This window comes from Leptonychotes weddellii, chromosome 1 (assembly GCF_054177405.1).
Source record: "Leptonychotes weddellii isolate Sample4059 chromosome 1, ASM5417740v2, whole genome shotgun sequence".
Taxonomy (NCBI): domain Eukaryota; kingdom Metazoa; phylum Chordata; class Mammalia; order Carnivora; family Phocidae; genus Leptonychotes; species Leptonychotes weddellii.
In genome coordinates this window covers 1,090,702-1,098,127 of record NC_138369.1, presented here as the reverse complement: position 1 = coordinate 1,098,127, position 7,426 = coordinate 1,090,702, and the positions used below count along the sequence as shown (strand labels likewise).

The 7,426-nt window shown below is 50.6% G+C and overlaps 1 pseudogene; it reads right to left on the bottom strand.

Annotated features, from left to right (window-relative positions):
* Positions 1 to 5,598: 5,598 nt before the first annotated feature.
* On the bottom strand, positions 5,599 to 6,819 carry LOC115944401 (tetraspanin-13 pseudogene; annotated as a pseudogene).
* Positions 6,820 to 7,426: the final 607 nt, after the last annotated feature.

The following is a 7,426-nucleotide window of genomic DNA, read 5'->3' as shown; positions in this document are numbered from 1 at the left end:
TTGAGCATCTGACTCTTGATTTCGGCTCAGGTCCTGATCTCAGGGTTGTGGGATCGAGCCCCACATCCGGCTCTGTGCCAGGCGGGGCGTCTGCTTGAGATTCTCTTTCTTCCTCTGCCCCTCCCCCCATGCTCACGCGTGCTCTCTCTCTCTCTCTCTCAGATAAGTAAATAAATAAAGTAGAAGCGCATCCACAGACAGGCAGGGGCTCTGTGGGTGTCAGAGACTGGGGTGGGGCGTGATGGCTGATGGGGACGGGACAGTGTTTCCTCTTGGGGTGATGGAACTTTCTGGAATTAGACAGCTGTGATGGTTACACAGCACAGTGAATATACTACATGCCACTGATTTGTTCTGTGAACTGCGCCTTGATTAAAGTTAAAAGATGACCAGAGAGGGGCGCCTGGGTGGCTCAGCCGTTAAGCGTCTGCCTTCGGCTCAGGTCATGGTCCCAGGGTCCTGGGATTGAGCCCCGCATTGGGCTCCCTGATCAGTGGGGTGTCTGCTTCTCCCTCTCCCACTCCCCCTGCTTGTGGAAAGCCTGCTTCTCCCTCTCCCACTCCCCCTGCTTGTGTTCCCTCTCTCGCTGTGTCTCTCTCCGTCAAACAAATAAATAAAGTCTTAAAAAAAAAAAAAAAGAATCTGAGAGTCTAAACAAATCAGTGCGTTAATCAGACCCGTCACACCGAATCTCAGAGGCCCTTCCCCTTCTTTGGGAAACTGGCCCCCGGTGGAGTTTTTCCCCTTGCCGTCTCTCCCGGGCCAGGCTCCCAGAAGCACACAGTGAGGCAGGAACGCGTGGGAAGGCTTTGTTAGGCTTCCCTGGGAAAATCCAGCAGGGCGATGCCTCTCCATGGGCGCAGCTGCCCCCTGGTGCACAGGGCCACGTCTGGGGGTGTCTGTGCTGTCACATGGCATGCCCCTGTACAGCCCCCCACAGCGCCCTGGAAGCCCCACAACTGAGGCCTATGCAGCCCCCCATGCCAGCAGTGTGGAGGGGCAGAAGCCCCACGGTGGGGGGCGCAGAACCAAAGGGAAAGGCAGGGGGAGCAATGGGGGGGACATCGGACACGGTCCCCGAGGGGAAATCTGGACAGGGCAAGGGTCACACCTCAGTTGTCCCACCTGGGGCAAGAGAGCTGGGGTCGTCACACCCCACTCCTGTGGGTCATCGGCTTCGGGCTGCTCCCAGGGGGACGTTACTCCCAGGTTCTCCCGGCTCCCGCCGAGTCCAGCAAAGTGGGTACCAGCTGCCTGAGGGCCGCTCGGGGGCCCAGAGCACAGGGTGCTGGCTTGGGGGGAGCATGAGGAAAGCACTGGGCGGCACCTACTAAAAACAGACGTCCAGGTAAGGGGCCCCGGACTGTGCAGGCGGCCCGAGGTCCAGGCCGCCCGCCAGGTTCAGGGCCCCGTCAGTCCGCTCCCTTCGCACCATGTGGCCACCGCCCCCAGGCTGCCCACCGCTGCCCCCGTGGGAGGAGGATGGGCCTGGGTCACCCGGGCTCAGACAGCACTGTGCACACACGCTTGCAGGAGCTGAGACCACCCCCCGCCCCCTGCCCCCCTGGCTTCCCGCAGAGCCTAAGCGCCTTGTCCTGCAAGACACCACCTCCTGGCAGGTCCCTGGCTTCTGAGGTTCCTTCAGCTTGTTTTCTGGCCCGAGGAATTTCTCATCAGTGGGAAGTTAGACTCAAGGCCTCGATGGGAGTCCAGGTACCACTTTGGGCTCGAACACTTCATGCTGCACCCCCCGGCGATATCTGGTGGTCCCGGGTTTGGAGGTGCTCTGACTCATCCCTGGACCGGGGCGCTGCGAGCCCCACGGGCGTGACGAGACTCCCGCGCCCCGCACCCCTCTTACCACTCACCTAGTGATCTCAGCACCACTGACCGCCACGACTGGGAGTGAGAATTTCATGAAGAGCCGCTGGTTTCCAGCAAACATGTCTCCTTCCTTCCCCCAAACCAGGTCACGTACTCAGTTCGTGACCTCAGCAGGCTATGTGAATAGTCCATTCTATGCCCAAGCAAATCCCGTGGTCTGACTGGGCACGAGACTAAATCCAGGCAGAGTCCGCCAGCACCTGACTAGGTGGGCCCTCACCTGTTCCGGGTCACTGACCCACTTGTGGGAGGGGCCTTCCCGGGCCAGGGTGTCAAGGAGAAGGCAGGGCTGGCTTGTTGGCGACGTTTCCACCTTCAGCCCAGACTAATGTAAGCCAAGTGGAACCAGGAAGCATCGACCCACAGCTGATGTCACTGGCAAACTTCAGTTGTGTGGGGGAGGCAAACCTTTTCCTCTACCCTCTTAGGTTCTATACCGGGGACCTGTCAACTAAACTGATGAAAGACATTTTAATAGGAGCCACACAACTTTACTTCTTTTTAGTTTGATATGCTCAGGCATCACAGAAAGAAGTGAAGGTGCAAAGGAACGGTGAGATCTGAGAGCTCATATACCACCGTAACAGGGAAAAGGGAGGGGAGAAAAGCCACTTACGGGAGAGCAAATGAATTTTAGGAATGATAAATGGGCCCTCAGGAGAGTAAGTGGGAGATATGATAGTTTGTGACAAAGTCTATCTGGGAATGGTGTCAGCTTCTCTTCTCCAAGAGGAGACATTGATCCCCGGAAGGGATTTATGACGAGTGAGTTCTTTTGGGAGGTTCTGTTTTCAGTTTATTTATTATTATTATTTTTTAAAAGATTATTTATTTATTTGACAGAGAGAGAGGGAACACAAGCAGGGGGAGTGGGAGAGGGAGAAGCAGGCTTCCCGTCGAGCAGGGAGCCCGATGCGGGGCTCGATCCCAGGACCTTGAGATCATGACCCGAGCCGAAGGCAGACGCTTAATGACTGAGCCACCCAGGCACCCCATGGGAGGCTCTGTTTTTAGGCAGGTAAGGGATTTCAGGAGCTCAGACGCTCTCAAAATAATTCAAAATAATTCTTACACCACAGTGGCATATTTTGGGGGCAGCATGTCTTGGTCCCCTTCAGTTGCTCCCCCCAAATTTTTTGCTAACCTTTCCTTTTTTTTTTTTTTTCTTGTGTCAGGGATTTTTGGTGTTAATGATATATATCTCTGTGTGACAGCCCCAGTGTCCTAGAGTCAGGGCAGTGGGATAGGGGAGATGACATCCCACCCTGCCCTCCACCGACGGTTTCATAAAAATTGTAGTCTCCGGAAATGAATCCGAATTCCTGGGCTGGGCCGTGTCAGCAGCGCCCTCTAGAGGCCACCACCAGCATAGACAGGCCCGGGAGCGGTTCAAAGACCCCCGGCTGCGAAATTCTAGCACCTTCTCAAAGACTCACTGCAAGAACATGCACAGGTGTTGGGCTGGCAAACAGCACGAAGCGTCAGTTAGATGAGGCAAACGGCCTGTGGACCTTCCCTGGTCACCCCGGGGCCGGAATGCCCTGAACTTTCAGCTTCCACCTCTCATCTGTGTCTTCCAAAGGACACCAGAGCACAGGTAAAAACATCACATTTCAAGGTCAGCTGAACTTAACTGAGATGTAGCTGACTTACAGTGATGCCCAGAGCCTAACTCAGAGCAGCTGGATGGTCTAGGCAAACGCAGGAAACTATGTCGCCCGCATTCCCATCAAGATCTAGAACATTCTGGCACCTGGGAAGCTCCCTCCGCTCCCCAGACAACCATTTTCCTGATTTCTATCTCCATAGAAGTTACACCTGTTCTGGAACTTGATCTAGTTGGGGTCAAACAGGACGTCCTCAGCATCTGGCTACAGAGTTGTGATTTTGCAATTGTATGGTGTGAGGTAAGAAAATTTGTGTTCAGATGTATCAAGACCTTTTTTTTTTTTTTAACTGGAAACATAAATACCTTCATTGATAGATGCATTGCTCTCTTCTCTGGCTAGGCATGGAAGTGTGAGATGTTCAAGAAATAAATAAAGATACTGTAAATTATACCTCAAAAGGAGGTTAACTACCTTGACCAACTATGGGTCCTCTGGGTCCTGAAAGAGCATTACTGTCAATTCACCGGCTTTTGTGTTTCATCCTGGTTTGTTTAGAAAGGACGACCTTGGGGCGTCTGGGTGGCTCAGTCCGTTAAGCATCTGCCTTCGGCTCAGGTCATGATCTCAGGGTCCTGGGACTCCCAAATTGGACTCCCTGCTCAAAGGGGAGCCTGCCTCTCCCTCTCCTTCTGCCCCTCCCTCCTGATCATGCACTTTCTTTCTCCCACTCAAATAAATAAAGTCTTTTTAAAAATGACGTATTAAAAGTGAACATTTATTTCTTACATTTCAGAATATTTCCTTATGCATTGCTAAGAGAAATATGTCTCAGAAATTTATATACTTATTTATATATATTTATGTATATTGTATTTATATAATATGTACTTATATATTTATATTTTATTTATATAATATATATTTATATAATATATATATTTTTAACTTCTATAGGGCAGTTACAACAAGGTACAACATTGTGGATCAAACATCACCTACTTTATCTACTTAATATTTTTTAAAGATTTTATTCTTAAGTAATCACTATACCCAATGTCGGGCTCAAACTCATGACCCCGAGATCAAGAGTCACATGCTCCACTGACTGAGCCAGCCGGGTGCCCCTAGGGTCACCTACTTTAATCCCTGCAAAGATTTGCATTTTTGCACCAAAGCTGAAATGGCTAATGCTTTTGGAACTCCCTGTATTTGCTTTAATAAAAACTCTACCAGGGGCACCTGGCTGACTCAGTCCGTGGAGCTTGTGACCCTTGATCTCACCGTTGTGAGTTTGAGCCCCACCTTGAGCATAGAGATTGCTAAAAATAAAATCTTGAAAACAAAACAAAACAAAACCCTCTATCCGTAGGTGAACTATTATTCCAGAGAATGTAGAAGTATGATTGTGGCTTTATAACCAAAATTTGTTATAATCTAACTGACTGACGTCTTTTTTTTTTTTTTAAGTAATCTCTATGTCCAACGTAGGGTTGGGCCTCATGACCCTGAGATCAAGAGCCACATGCCTGACTGATGTCTTTTTGAAACATCATATGTGAAAAGCTTTTTATTGTGAAGCGTAATGCATTTTCGGAAAAATGCATGCTGGGGCGCCTGGGTGGCTCAGTCTTAAGCGTCTGCCTTCTGCTCAGGTCATGATCCCGGGGGTCTTGGGATTGAGCCCCGCATGGTGGGGGGGGTCTCCTGCTCTGCGGGAAGCCTGCTTCTCCCTCCCCCACTCTCCCTGCTTGTGTTCCCTCTCTCGCTGTCTCTCTCTGTCAAATAAATAAAGTCTTTTAAAAAAAGAAAGAAAAATGCATGCAATGCAAATGGATAATTTAACAAGTTATTGTAAAGCCAACACATGCCCCGTCCAGACTGAGAAGCCCTCCCCCGCCCCCTGCAACCAACCATAAGACCCATCTGGACCCAGTCCTCCCTTCCCCCACCAGGGTCAGTAACTTGAAGTTTATGAGTATTACTTTCTCACTTTCTTTATAGTTTGACCACAGAAGTATGCTGCCTAAATAAATGTAGTCTTGCCTCTTTTAAAAGTTTACATAAGTGGGATGATACTGCACATATTCTTTTTTTTTAAGATTTTATTTATTTATTTGAGAGAGAGAGAGAGAGAGAGCGCGCATGAGCAGGGGGAGGGGCAGAGGGAAGAGGAGAAGCAGGCTCCCCGCTGAGCAGGGAGCCTGGGGCTGGATCCCAGGACCCTGAGATCATGACCTGAGCTGAAGATGCTCAACCCACTGAGCCACCCAGGAGCCCCGGGAGCTGTATATTTAGATTCACAATATGAGCAACACAATAGTGCCATACAAAGCTTTTCTGCAGGTCCATATGCTGAGATGCCCCCGTGGGCCGTGCCAGATGCGGTAAACGCAGTAGATACGAGAGGTACCACTGAGACTCAGCGGAGACCACAAGTTTCGATTTTTTTTTTTCAGCAATGGAAAAAGAAAAACATTTAGAGAAACGAAAGAGGTACACATACATACTTCCCCCCGCCCGTCAATAATGTAACTTTTCAGCTTCCTTACCTGCTTCTTCACACAGGTCAGCTGAGCTTGGAGAAAGTGAACGAGATCAGAACATGAAAGATGTTCCTTGTTTTCTCATCAAAGGATTCCACTAGGATTAGCGCGAGGATCTTTCTGGTGCCCATGTCCGCAGGTCAGCCAAACACCCAGGATCTCTGTACAGGAAGAGCCAGGGCCCCCGGCAAATCTCAGAACCTCTCTGGCATCTGTCCCTATTATTGGAGCACACGTGAGCTCGGGCAGCTGCTGTGTGCTGGCCAGGCAGGTGTCATTTGGGTTAATACTTCAAACCCCCCCGCGGTGGAAATTTCTCTGGATGTCATTTTGAGCACCTCTGTATTGTTCCAGCCCACTTCCAGAAGCTGACCCTGTTGTTCCTGGTTCAGGGCTAAGCAGGCACAGACAGAAAACAGAACAATAAACACGAGTAAGAGAATAATCGTGTTAAAAAGAAAACAAATAATGCCCTGCACTGCAGCGACCAGGCCAAGCACCCAGAGGCCGGAAATCAGCCCGGAAACCAGAGCGCCAGCAGCGACTCCAGTCACCAACAGATGAAGCGACGTGTGGAGCCGGGGGAGTGCGCACCCGCAGTTCTGGGAACATGCGAGGCCCCCCGCAAACCGTCTTGGGGCCTGTGGTTCCCGCAGCAGCTGCAGGGAAACCTGACTCCAGGGAGCCTCAAGGACAGCCTCCTTGTCTTTGCCTTTGGGGCCCAGCTGAGGCCGGGGCGGGGGGCTCCAGAGCTGGAGCCCCATGCGCCCCATGCGCCCCATGCGCCGTGGCTAGAACCCGCCCTGGAACTTGGCGGCCTCCAACGCGGGAGCGCGAGCCCCGGCCCCAAATGCTGGAAAACAATTTGACTTTTTTCCCCCACCAGCATTTGATTTTGAAAATTTCCAAACATACAGCCAAGTTTAAATAATTTTGCAGTGCACACCACCTACGCAAACATGAATTCTACCATTGCCCTTCTGCTGTGCCTCCCACCTCTCCGGCTCAGCGTTCCTCCATGGTTCCGACTCATGTTGGATGCATTTCATGCTTGCAGACATCAGTCCGCTGCCCCATGAATAATTTGGCGTGCATACCTTTAGCATACGATTCACAAAGAGTTCGTGAATTTTGTTTACATTTTTTCTTTTGAAGTAAAATTTACAATGACTTTCATAAATCTTCGATATACATTTGCTGAGCTTTAATGAATGCACACATCAGTGCACCAGGAGCCTCTATGAAGATTGAGAGCATTCCATTCCCCCTGTGGGGGGCAGAATAACACCCCCCAAAAATGTCCATGTCCTAATCTCTAGAATCTGTACGTCTGTTACCTCCCATGGCAAAAGGCACCTTGCAGATGGGATTAAGTTGAGGACCCTCAAT